Raw genomic sequence first — 13,971 nt, forward strand, 5'->3', positions numbered from 1 at the left:
AGAAATATTAGGGAGGTCTTTTTGATTTATTTCATTGACCATTTCCTAAATTTTCAATTTCCAGCTACATTGATTCTCTGGATTTTAGATGCAGCCTTCTGAAGGCCTGGATCTCAAAGAATGCTGTGTACAGTTATATTTTTTCTTATTTTCTGGGTTAAAACTTGTATGGAGCAAAATCTTTAATGTTGTCTGTGCAGTCCTCTGTGGTGCTTCCAGCTATTTGCTGTTATAATGTCAAAGTTAAATCTTGTTTCTTAGTGAGAATGAGTTTCACATTTTTTGAAATAAATTGACATCAGCTGATTGCTCCCCCATATCCTGTCATTGGAGGTAAACTGCAATTACTTCTACACTGTATGAATATACTGTCCTTGTGTAGTATGAGGTGAGTGATTTGGACTGACTTATCCCCTTAAAAGCAGGGATGCCCCTGGCAAAGTTTAGTATGAATAAGGGAACAAAATTAGTTCAGAAACATTGCATTCCTTGCATTGAGCTCTTCTCCAGTCTTCTAAGAGAAGGAGGAATTTCTCTTATGGAGATTTTCTTGATTCTTTCATCCTTGAATGGAGCATCTCTGTGTTCTTGAGCAAGGACTACTTTAAATGACTGGGATAGAGGCGTTTATACGAGTGTCCGAGGGTCCCCATCTCTTACACAGGATGTTTTCTGCAATGTTAGAGTGTTTCTGCAGTGTTAGAGATCAGACAGATTTACTGGGCTCAGGAATTGGGCCCTTATTAAAAGTGCTGGGAGAAAGTGGGACTTCTAGGATTTTAAATATGAAGGCACGAGGATCCACCAATAAATCTCCCACATTTTCCCGTCTCATTGATGTTTTACAGCAACACTGGAGGATATGAAATGATGGCTGCTAAAATGAAAGATTCTGTCTTGTCTTCTAAGTTTTTAGAAAAAGTTGATAGAAAATCAGGTTAAGAAATATTGAGTTTCTGAACGGCCCCAAAATGTTTTTAGAGATAGCATCATAGTACAATTCTGTGAAAGATAAGCCTTTTGTGACAAAACCTAAAAAAAAAAGGAAATCTAATACATTTCCCACAGATTTAAACCAACAAAGGCAACTGTAGTGTCAGGATGCCCCTTCTGTTGCTGCCTAAGAAGCAGTCATGTTTGTTGGGTATTTTCTGAGCATTCTCTTCCAATCTGAAATCTAATTGAGATCTAAATCATATCTCTGTAGTATCAGTGTTGTAGTAAATATGTCACCACATAATATGTGGTGATTGAATGTTTTATTTTGGACAGTGTAAAACTTGCTCTGTTCTTTTTGACAGCTGTTTAAAAGATGTGTATTTTTGATTTGTCTGAATATTTATAAGGGATTAAAATAAAGAGGTTGTTTAGCAGGTGCTGACGGCAATTTTGTAGCTGCAGTATCATAATCACTTCATGAGGTTTCTCTGTTAAGGAAATTGTCTTTGTGTAATGCTAAAGGATGTAGGTAATCTGTCTCTAATGCCAAATTATTTCAGGGTGTGCACTTCACTTTTTCCCCTACATTTACGTAGGTCGGAAAACTGAATGTTCCAAACAACTTGTGGAACAGTTTCCATATCAACTTTTATGTACTAAAAATGTAATTAAAGTTGTTCAACCTAAAACGTAAAAAAGAACTCAAATTTAATTTTTATGGCTTTTAAAAAGAAAATATTGTTTCCTATTTAAGTGGTTTTGTTAGCATGATGGATTTGAATTTACCCCAGTAAAAGTCAGTGGCAAGCCACTGTTGCCTATTTAAATGTAAGTAGCTGGAACCATAAGGAAATACTGAATTTGAAGAGGTATCTATTCACACACATTACTTTTATGCCTTTTGAGTGAATTCATGATAATCAGTTTGTTAACATAAACAATGCAATCCCATTACCTTCTAAGGTAAATAGCATTAGATGCAAACATCTTTTTTACATTGCTACATGACTTGATTTGTTCTGCATAGGGAAACACTTTAAAACTTTTTTGCATTTCCTCTTTTGTGTAAGTGGCTTATGACTCTTGTGATATCTTTTACCTGCTGTGTCAGCTTTGCATTCATCCCCATCCCTTGTGCACTGGCCTGTGTTCTTCCCTTTCCTATTTATCACTGACACATCTGGAGTGGTGACATTCTTTTTCCGTCTTCTGCGTTTATTTTAAAGCTAGAGGAGGGGTTTCTAAAGAGGGAATATGCTTACTTACTGCTACTACTAAATCCTTACAGTTTTCCCTGCAAGATGGCTGGTGTGTTTTGATAAAAGTGAGTATTTTTGTCTTGGTATTGGTCAAATATGCCTGAGAGAGATGATTCAAGTATGTGGTTGGGGAGTAGGAAATGATGGAATAGATTTGGTAAAGATTCATGGTGCTATTACTTCTCACCAGCTTCTGAAAAGTTACCAGATAAAAACATTTCCTTTGGTTTTAAAGTCATCAAGCCTCAAAAGTAATCAAACAATAGGAATAGATTTATTGGTATTTTTATTCCATCTAGACTCTTCTTCCTCAATGCTTACTTTTATTTCTAAAATGGAAGTCCACTTATATCTCCTGGCTCAAAGAAAAGGTCTCCTATAAACACTTTTTCTTATATTTGAGAAACATTAAAACTAGTCTAGCTGTTACAATTTTATTGTTTACCTTAATCCAAATGCTTGGTAGAGCATACAGAAGTGATCTCTTTGGCTGTTTGCTCAAAGAACGTTGCAGATGAGATCAAAAGAGATTTGGCTTTTGAAAGAATCAGGTTTGAGTCTGTGATACACTTATTGTTCTGAACCATCTGGAGCAGTTTGGGGAAGATATGCAATAGCAAATATTTAGCATGTGAAGCTTTTAGTTGAAGTGGTGAATAACCTTGGACTGGGTATATTCAAAGGACTGGTGTTGACCTATATCCTGTTGTGACAGCTGAGAGCAGCAGGTTGGAGCTGCTGGATGAAATCCATACTCAGTTGCCCACTGTACTTTCTTCTTGTCACTACACAATGTCAAATCAAAGACACTTTTTTATTTTATTTTTTTAACTGTTGCTTATTCTAGCTGTTTACTAATTCAAAGAGAATATGGGCTTGGTGCCATGGTAGTACAATGGGAAAAGTAATTTAAATCAGTGGCGGACTGTGTCCAGTCTGAGCATCCACCCTACATAACTAGGCCGAGGTGGAATACAACTTCTAAATATAATAAAGTGGTGGTTTTTCTTTCTCATTAGCTGTTTTGGTGCCTGCTGATTTTGTTGGATCTCTGTATCAAGTTGTAAATGGTGTGTGAAATAAAACGCTTCTCAGCTGATGGATATGATCCTCATGATTACAAATGCTCTTCAGATTGCTGCGGTATGTTTTGTTTAGATCAGACATGGAAATCTACCTAATGCATAATGCTCAGTTTAGAAAGGAGATAAGACCAGGTAAGAAAAAAGACCAGTAGGAGCCAGCTTTTGATATCTGGATAGTAGTACTGGGAGTTCCTCACTGGCCAGTATTAATTCCCACCCCTCTCCTAATTATGAAAACAAAAATTAGAGACTTGAGACTTAGACTTGACTTGTCAGCAGCACATTGGCAATCAATGCAGTAATTCATTAATTCTTGACTCTAAGCTTGAGATCCAGCTTCTGGTGATACAGTCTACTTAAAAAAAAAGTAAAATCTGTCTTAGCTTGTGTATCCTTATTGCATAGCTTTCACTGAATCAAATGAATATTCACTAAATGAATATATGTATTAGGTGAATACTTAAAAAGAAAGAAATGTATTCCAAAATGTGGTTTTTCTAAAAGGGTAGTATGAATTTTAGTCTGTCATGTTTTATAGTGGCACTTTGGTATGATAATGTCATTCTACTCTTTGAGAATTTATACTGTCAAGTGGGATAGGGCTTGGGGATCTCTGTGTGCCTCTGAAGTGAAAGAATGGAAACTTGGCAGCTCAAAGTCATTTTGGAATGAGGCTTGCTTAATGATTTCAGTATATAGACATGAATCATGACTCAATAGCTACTAAACCAGCTCTGTCTACCTTATCACAATCTGTTAATCAATATGTTTTTAGCTCCCAGCATAATGTTCCTAGTCACACAAATCCTGTCATTGGTCCCTATGCTAAACCCCTTTTCAAGATGGAAAACAAGAATATCCTCAACAGATTATCCTATCAAACAAGGAAAGCTGAGTGCAATGCAGCTTTCAGAGTGCCCAGTATGCACAGATAACAATACTGTTTGAACTACCTGCACGATTTTCCAGCTGCCTAGGAGCAATATCTGTAGCCAGGCTGGAGTGTATTTAGCTGGGCAGAGCCAGGGCATTTGTCTCTGTAGAGCAAAGTGAAAAGGAAAGCAAGTCATGTTCTTTCTTCTTTTCCACACTGATCCAATAACAATAGACACCCATATTCCTCAAACCAGCTGTACTTTTTGTCTGAAGCTGTTGCCGGCAGATGTCAATTACTTTTAATCGTTGTTTTATTTTCTTGGTGTATTTTTAACTTCTGCCCCCCTACCCCTTTTTGTAGCCTTAGTGGGCTCAGGCAGGTTACAAGTATGAGATGTCATTTTAATAATGACTCTGCAAGGAAAACTGAAGGAGTAAAACAAAGCATTTGCTGCAGTGAAGTGTTTTTGTTGCATGCAGGCTCTCTACTAGGTTTTGCAGAGAGGATCACTTCCCTGGTGAATGCTTGAAGAAAGCCCTTGCTGATTAGAGGTGATGAAGGCCATCACTTCTCCCTCTCCTTTTGTTTTGATTCTGTTGTTGTTAAGCTGAGGAGCTGATGCCTGTTGTGTGCTCTTTTCCTTGGTCTCTATGCTGGCATGCTCCCATTTCTAAAGTGAGAGCTACCAAAGCAGCTAATGGTAATTTGCATCTATAAGTGCTACTTTAAAGAAAAGAGAGATAATTTCAATGTGTGCACATGTGTTTGATTTATTCTAGTGGTTATGTGCTATTTGCTGCTCTTGTGATTGAGGACTGCCCATTCTGTGAATGTACTTAATACTTTGAAAACTTGAAAGTTATGATGGCACCCCACACAATGTCAAAATGTGCATTTGAAGTAAAAGCCCAGCAATTCAGCTCATCTGGTCTTGTTCATAGCAGGTAAAAGGCTGCCTTGATGACACTTAGAGCAAATGAATTTCTCTCCTGCAGTCATGCACTGAATAAATTGCTTGATCTAGTTCGGTACAAAAGGACATGATCTATAAATAGTTAACAGAGCTTTCTTCAGGACAAGTGATCTATAGACTGGAACTCTCTCTTGGGGTCTTTTAAAAAAGTAAGTGCTGATATGAACAAAAGGAAAGTTTGTTTTAAAAAAAGGCCTTTTTAATGAGATTGAAACTCACATACTTTAACTTCCTTTTGAAAGCATCTGGCCAACCACTTCAAAAGTCCAAAAGGCTAACCTTACAGTCACTTGAAGAAAAGAAAAAAAGGTCAATCTGCTAATCTGATGTGAATATATTGTCAATAACTGAGAATACAAGATAAAACAGCTGGTTAATTTGAATCAAAGAAATTGCTGTCATATAAGCATTAGTGAATTCAATTTTTACAGTTTTAGGCTTAAAGGAACTTCTTTTTACGACACTTTTATACATTTGTCTATGTACCACACTGTTGGCCACAGGGTCTCTCTCTGTTGTATATGCTCCTTCATGCACTTTTTTTGGCAACTAATATTGCAGGTTTTTAGACCGTTGGTATTTGTAATAAGCAAAACTTTAAAAACATTTAAGTGTGCTAAAAGGAAGTGTCCATCTACCAAATTTCATCATGTGGCATTTTAAGAAGGAAGAAAAATTCTATAAAACCATAGACTCGTTAATGTTGAAAGATATCTCCAGGATCAATGAGTCCAACCTTTAATCAAGCACACTATGTCAGTTAAACCATAGCACAAAGCCAGATTTTCCAGGACTGTGCTGTGGGAGACAGTACAGAAAGTTTTACTACAGTCCAGGTAGGCATTTTCCACCACCTTTCCCTCATCCACTAGGTGGGTCACCTGGTCATAAAAGGAGACAAGGTTGGTCAAGCAGGACCTGCCTTTCCTCAACGCATGCTGGCTGGACCTGATCCCGGGTTGTGCTGTGCATGCCATGGGATCACACTTCAGATGATCTGTTCCATAACCTTCCCAGGCACTGAGGTCAGGATGATTGGCCTATAGTTCCCCACATCCTCCTTCCGATATCTTTTTTATCCAGGCATCACACTGGCCACCCCCCAGTCACCTGGGACAGCCTCAGTTAACCAGGACTGGTGATCAGTGGTTGAGGGTGGCTTGGTGAGCTCTTCCAGCAGCTCCCTCAGTACCCTGGGATGGATCCCATCAGCCCCACGGAGCTGTGAGTGTCTCAGTGGCACAGCAGGCACTCACCGCCTCCTCCTGGACTGCAGGGGCTCTGCTCTGCTCCCTGTCCCTGACTCCCAGCTCAGGGGCTGCCTGTCCTGAGGAAAACCAGTCCTTCTGTTAAAGACTGAGGCAAAGAAGGTATTAAGTACCTCAGCCTTTTCCCCAGCCTTGGTTACAATGTTCCCCTCAGCATCCAATAAAGGATGGAGATTTTCCTTGGCCTTCTTTTTTGTTGTTAATGTATTTATAAAAACACTTTTTATTATATTTCACAGCAGTTGCCAGATTGAGTTCTAGCTGAGCTTTCGCCTTTCTAATTTTCTCTCTACATGATTCTTGTACTCTTCCTGAGTTTGCTGCCCCTTCTTCCAAAGGTCATAAACTCTCATTTTTTCCCCTGAGTTTCAGCAAAAGCTTCCTGTTCAGCCAGGCTGATCTTCCTCCCTGCCAGCTTGTCTTTCAGTTCATGGCAATGGCCTGCTCCCACACCTTTAAGATTTCCATCTTAAAAGTATGTCCAGCCTTTCTGGACCCTTTGTTAATAAGGGTGGCTTCCCGAGGGACTCTGAATCATTAAGTTCTCTTTCACTGAGTTGAGAGCAGTCATCTTAAAAGTGCTCTCAATGTGGATTTCCCTGCCTGTATGACCTGTGCATGTAAAGGTGGGGTTTTGGTGGCAGTGTGCCTGCAAGCCAGGATGGTGACGGTGACAAAGGGGCAGGCACGTGTTGTTGGTGTGGATGTCAATCCTGTCAGTGTCTCCAGGACACATCTAGCACCAGGACTGACACCAGCAAGCACAGTGTGTGCACATATGACTGGACAGAGCCTAAGAAGCAGAGATGTGACTGTGAGTGCTTGAAGGCCAGAAGGATCCTTAACTAGAAAGAAGAGAAAGCCATCTATTTAGAAATTTGCCATCTATTTAGAAAGTTTTTGGGAGAGCAAATCATTCTGTGCCTACAGAGAAACTGAAAGCTAAGTGTCCAGACTAGGAAATCACTTTAGCAGGTGAAGGTCACTGGATTGATCAATTGAAAAAAAAAAAAATAGCATAGTACAGTCCCCTGATCTAGGTAAGGAAGTAGACTAAGACTTCTCTAAGCAACTGAAGGAAATCTCTGTCACAGGATGTGCTGGTCATGGGGACCCCAACATCTTCTGGAAGGGCAACATATGGGATGAATGGTGGAAGGTTTCTGAACAGTGTTTGGGATAGCTATTTCATACTGGTACTGGATGGGTGAACTGGTGTTGTCACACCCAGATCTGCAGCTCACTTCCAAGGAAGAATTGGTTTAAGAGGTGATTCCAAAGATAGTCTTGGCTGTGACAACCATGAAATAAATGGCTGTTGTTTAGGATCCTGAAGGAAATGAAGAAAAAGATTAGCAGGGTATAGATCCTGGACACCAGGCTAGTGCATGTCAGTGTATTCTTTATTTGTGCAAGGTGCTCCACTTGCACTGGGACAAATTCAGGTATCAGTGCAGGCTGGGGGATAAATGGATTGAAAGCAGCCATGCTGAGAAGGATTTGGGGGTGCTGCTGGATGAGAGGCTTCATGGGAGCCAGTAGTATTGTGAGCTGCATCAAAAACAGCATGGCCAGCAGGTGAGGAAGGTGATGCTGTCTCTCTACTCCGCTCTGGTGAGATCCCACCTGAAGTGGCATCAACCTCACAGACTTCTATGATAAATTGACAGGATTTGTGGTCTAGGGGAGAGCAGTGAATGTCATTTACCTTGACTTTAACAAGTCTTTAGGCATGATCTCAGCCAACAAGTTAAAAAACCATTTGAGTGGTCAGACTCAGTGGGCCATAGTTAATGGGTTGTAATCTGCTTGGAGGTCACCAAGGGACTGGAAGGGTCTATATTGTGACCAGTCGTGTTCAACAGCTGACTCAGTACCTAGATGCAGGAATGGGACTGCACGGTCCTTAAATCTGCAGAGTACAGAATTGGAGAAAAGTGCTCAATGCAGTCAAGGGCAATGCTGCCACCCAGTGGGACCTGGGCAAGCAAGAGGAATGGGCTAATGGAACTTTGTAAAACTGACCAAAGTCAATGTCTCTCTTGTAGACACAGTGTTTGATGTGGTCTGAGTTTTGAGTAGCAGGATCTAATGACCTCCCTCTATCTGCAGACTACACCTCTGTTAATAGAGCACAGGGCACTGATAGCAGCTTTTGGTGCCAGGGCATGCTGCTGACTCAGGTTCTGCTGACATGCCTGCCCACACCTCCAAGTCCTTCTCCACAGAGCTGCTCCCTAACCAGTCAGGTCACAACATATCATTGCAATGGGTTCATCCTTCCTAAATGTTTGACTTAAAAATTAGTCTTGAGTTTCATGAAGTTTTCATTAGCCCCTTCCTTTTGCCTGCCTAGGCCCCCCTGATGGCAGCCCTGCTCTTGAGTGTTTCACCCAGATTTGTGCCATCTGTAAACTCTATGAGAGTATACTGTCACCTCTTCCAGGACATGGTCCTGGAAAATGTCAAACACTTGGGGAGTAATCAGAGCCTGGGTCACTATCAAATACAGTCCAAAGAACAGCAGGTAAAGCATATACAAGAAGAAGCTTAACTAATAACTGCCCACATGGGAATCTTACTGGGTTTTTTTGCATTTATGCATAATTCATTTGCATTTATGAATGACATCATGTGAAGCACTATTTGGTTGCTGCTATTTCCTAATGTGGCAAATATAACTCTGATTTTGATCAAGGTTCTTAAAGGCAGTGTGGGGAAAGTTAGACCAAGTTGTATAAGAAGACCCAATAAGAAGGCCCAATAAGACAACTCTGCAAATTGCCACATGTTCTTACAGACTCCAGGTAGCCAGTAATTTTCATGATAAGGAAGTGTGTTGTGGTTATTTGCTATGAGAATATATAGATGCAAGATAGTGTTTGAACTCTTCTGCTAACTGTGAATTTATTTTTTTTTACATTAAAAACTAGCAAAATATTTTACAAAATGCCTGGGGTTTCATGCATCATGCTTCTAAAGGAAGTCTTGGGCTCATCTGCCCCATAAAGACTTTCCTTGCATTCTTGAGGTTGCATGGGACTGCAAAAGGTAACCTTTGAAAGAGGAAGTTTTCACTTGTATTTTGCATTCCCATGTCCTTCTCCGTTGGCTGGACAGTCGATTAGATGAGAACTTAATGCATTTTATGAAAACTGTGAACCAAAAACTGTTTTGTCCAGCTCAGTTTGGCTTAGTCTGAGGTCACTGCAGACGGTTACTGAATACTGCTGCCTATGGCTGGACCTTCTATTGCCACACTGCTGCAAGTTCTCTGGTCACCCCCTCTTCTGCACCAGGAGCAATACCTATCCTTTACCTGATTTATAAAAATGTAAAGAATCTCCTTGCTGTTTTGGCAGGATGGTGTGGTTAGCAGTGATGGAGCTAAGGAGTCTTCTGCTTGAGACAGTTGCTTTTTCCTCAGAAGAGGAGAGCTTTATGTAGGTTTGAACAGAGTCCTCAAACATATAAGCTACCTCATGTTTACAAGAGTTGTGCTTGTTGTTATTGTTCCTTCCTTGTAGGAATGATTTTAAGGTTCACTTTGTAGAGCCCTTGCTGCCCAGTGGATGTCCCTTAGATTAATAGCAGTTGAAGGGAGTGAAGGCTATGACAGTGAATATTCATGCATATCCTGTGAAGAGTAACTTTTCTGTTTTCCTGACAAGTACATCTTCATGAGCAGTTGTCTTGATCAGAGAAAGACTTCAGCAAGGCAGGTCTGCAGAGGGGGATTTTTCATTTTCTAGATCTGATGGATTCGAGAATGCCATCCCTTCCATTATAGCAAGAGGTAGAATTAAGGGCTATGGCTAAGGGTGGCATAGCCAAGTCGTTAGGGCCAGGACTCTCGAGTTAAACGCCATGCTGAGAGGCAGAATTGAAACCATGGGATTAAATCAGCAGACTTAAGTTAGTCAGACTCAAGGCTGGCATGAGGAACTTCAGGCATAATGTTTTGAAGGATCAGGCAGGAAACAAATGCTTTAGCTGCCCTCTAGTCTCCTGGAAAACCACCTTCATTTCCAGGAGAAAAGAAGTGACATGTGCCAGATGTACGCGAGACTTTGCATTAGTAAATTAACAGGGCTATAACACTCAGGCTTATGCTGCCTTCTTTAATTGCCTGACATGCACACAGAATGCCAAATTATGTTCTCTAAAGGAAACTGAATGCAGATTATGCTTTGCAGCTCTTTGCACTATTGGTTCGCTGGTACATATCATGCTGAACATCAGGAACTCACTCCACAAGAGGTGAAGGGGCTGCTACTTGTGTAGTTCAGGTGCATGCCAGCGAAAGTCTGCAAAGTTGTGACAGTGGGGTAAGCTGTTGACCTTTTTCTAGCATTGTGCCTTGGACTTGTCACTCTTCTTTCTGAGAGCTCATTTACAGTAGCTTTTGAATTGGAAATAATTGTGAAGGACTGTGGCTGCTTTTATCTTTTATGTCCTCACATAGGGAGAAACACATCTTTAAAAAAAGTGATAATTCACCACCACTGTGTCATGTGGGTGTAATGCAGCAATGCAAACATGGTTACTGTAGATGCACAGACAGATATGTGTATACTTGGAACTGAGTAGTTAAGGATAAAGCTACACTATATAGGTGTGGTGTAAAGCAGTGTAAACCCACTGCAGGAGAGAATTGACTGGGGTCTTCTCCCTGCAGTTCAAGTATTAGCATCCATTGAATGGTGATTTGTTCTTGGCTGTCTTAGGAGCAAAGAAACAAAGTAAGATGGGAAGTAGTCATTATAATGTCATTAGTTAATCCCCATGTCCCCCTTCACACCCTGAACCCCCAACCCCCCCAAACCTAAAGCAAAAAGGTCCTGGGTTTATTGCAGTGTTTATTAGGTTCAGTTATGATATCCATTGCTAGAGGAGGAATGAAGGCAAATGGAAACTTCTGACAAGTTGTTCTACTGTCTTCTCTCTTCCCCTGCTTCTACCTGCTAGCCTTGCTAGGCTGTTGAGCTGCAGAAAGAAGATTTGCTCTATTAAAGTATTGGTTTGATTTCAATCCCCATCTGCTTTTTGGCACACTGTGTCCCATCTTCCCCTCCACCCCTGCCTTTTCCCTCATTTGTAGTAAAAGTAACATGATCACTACATGGTAAATATCTTCAGTCCTTGTCAATTTTCTCTGATATCTTCATGTCCTGTCTTTGTCATCCTACCTATCGGATCATAGATATCCCAAATTTCCTTGGGGTTATCTTGGCTTCACATCATCACTTGGTTACACATGGTGCTAATTATGCAAAGGTGGTGGGGTCTATCCCTGTATAGACCATTTATTTAAGAGTTGAACTCAATGATCCTTGTGGATCCTTTCCAACTGGGAATATTCTGTGATTTCTGTGATCTTCCTCAGTTGCACATACTATGGGGGGTTGCAGGTGAAGGCAGCTGAGACCCTGTAGCTCCATTTTTTGAGAAGTCTGTTGCAGTTTATGGGATAAGCATTAGTTCATATAACCCTTCCTCTGACCCTCTGTTGTTTCTTGAATAGTGGCAATGTATTATCTGTGTTTTCTCTATTGCACATAAGCAGCCTGGAGTGTCACGGTTTGTTTAGACTTAGCATCTGCTTGCCCTCTCCTTTGAGGGTGAATTCCACCAGAAATGTTTTGATACTAATGTAATCTGGACTCAAGAACGGAGAGACTTGTATAGACCCTTGTGAGGGATTTTGGACCACTGTGGCCATTTACCACTGTGACAAAGAGGTTTACTCCTCTTTTGCTCATCTGTACAGTGACAAAAGAGCTAATGATTAGACTGAGTTTGTTGTGGAGGTATTGACTTGCATCCTGCCCCTGGAACACCCTTTGCTAGAGCTGTAAGTAGCAGCTACAGATTTTCTCTGAGGCTGCCTGTAAATCCTACACTGCCACAAGCAGTATGGTGTATACTCGAAGGATTTTTTGCTGACCAGTAGCTTGATCTGCTTTGATGGTGTCTCACCTCTATCTCTGGAGACATGTGGTAAATGATATTTTCAGACCCAGATTCCAGTGTGGACAGTCTTTCTCTGGTTTTAGCAATAGTGACATTTAAAGAATTTAAATAATTGCCTTACCAAAGTTCAGTTGCTAATCACAGAGGGTTGAGACAGAGCACTGGATTTGCTTTTCTACATTTGCAAAAGTCTTTTTGATATGTTTCTCCTGTTCTCAAAAAAGAAAGTATTTGCTGATACGTGTTTGCTGAGAGTGGTCTGGGCTCACCAGAGGTTCCAGCTGCTCTGCAGTGCTCTGGAAATGCAAACCAGCTGCAGGTCTGGCTTAACTCAAGCCAGGTTTGTGGCTGGTTTGCATCACTGGAGCAGTGTAAAGTACCTGAAGCATGCCAGCTAATCTGGCCTATTGGTGAACCATTATAAATGACTTGTTTTTCTTCTTGTTCCTTACATGTAACTTTATTTATAGTCAAAGCCCATGGAAATTGCATAGATTGTATCACTAAGGCAAACTGTGTGTTCTAAACTAAAGTCTATAAAACTAGAGTGTTTTTTAAGCCAGAACTTTTTCCTCTTAACTGAAATAAATTTATTAAATTGCACACTGTTCCTCTGAACTTCTCTGTTACGGATTTCTTTTAAGATGATTCTTCTTATTATTAGATCAAATAATGATAAGCCTGAGACCTAAAAGAGTAGGCTTTATAAGTTTTATTTTGCAAAAGGTGTGCCCAGCTTTTATTCTAAATGCATTGAATTTTTTTCTTTATTGAGAATATATGCAATATAGTAAATAATAGCTACCTACCTTCAATAGTATGATGACTGTTCAAAATATGCCATAAATATTTATCAGCAATTACATTAGTCCATATGTAATGATTTTCTTCATAACCATCTCTTTCTCTGATGCTGTTATAGTGTTGAATGTGTGATGTGTGTTTTTAAACACTAATACAACAAAAGAATGATAGAAGTGTCATTACAGCTACGCTGATCTACACTTTTTTCAGACCCCAGAATTTTTGCTCTTCACCTAGAAATATTTTTGCATAATGAATATGGTATGATTTAAAATAAAGCCCACTTTCTGGATAAACATATTGACATTCAAGTCAGAAATTGTATTTCTCTGATCAGCTGTATATTGAAAGAAAACATGTCAGAATTTGCAAAGTTTTTCTAGACTTTGAGGCAAAATGTCGAAGAATTAATTACTGCCTCATATTAATTAAGATAACAATGCAAAGCCCTTCATTAGAAGCATAGGAAAAGTTCTTCCTTGGTCCTTGGAGAGAATATTATATGCAAGCCCTGTTGTGTGGGTTGCAAGGTGTCACTGGAATTTATATGCATTACTTGTCTAATTGCAGTAAATGTAGCATGTCCAGATAGGTTTAAAAGTTGGATGGCTGTTTGTTACTCGCTGGAAATCACTTGAAACCTTGCTACTCAGAGGCAGCTGTTCACAGGTCCTTCACCTCTCCCCAGAGATAGCTGGAAGACTCTGTTGTTGGACCCTGTCTTTTATGGCAGAAGCAGTAAACATGACAGGTTGTTTGGGAGCCATCTGTTTTAAAATGGTTGCTGCTTTGT

The 13,971-nt window shown here is 40.2% G+C and overlaps 1 protein-coding gene across 1 annotated transcript in view; it reads left to right on the forward strand.

Moving 5' to 3' along the window:
* Positions 1–13,971, forward strand: part of PCCA (propionyl-CoA carboxylase subunit alpha) — a 201,998-nt gene that overhangs the window by 116,608 nt on the left and 71,419 nt on the right. The gene's annotated exons all lie outside the window — the stretch shown is intronic.

Source organism: Geospiza fortis, unplaced genomic scaffold, assembly GCF_000277835.1.
Source record: "Geospiza fortis unplaced genomic scaffold, GeoFor_1.0 scaffold84, whole genome shotgun sequence".
Classification (NCBI taxonomy): Eukaryota; Metazoa; Chordata; class Aves; order Passeriformes; family Thraupidae; genus Geospiza; species Geospiza fortis.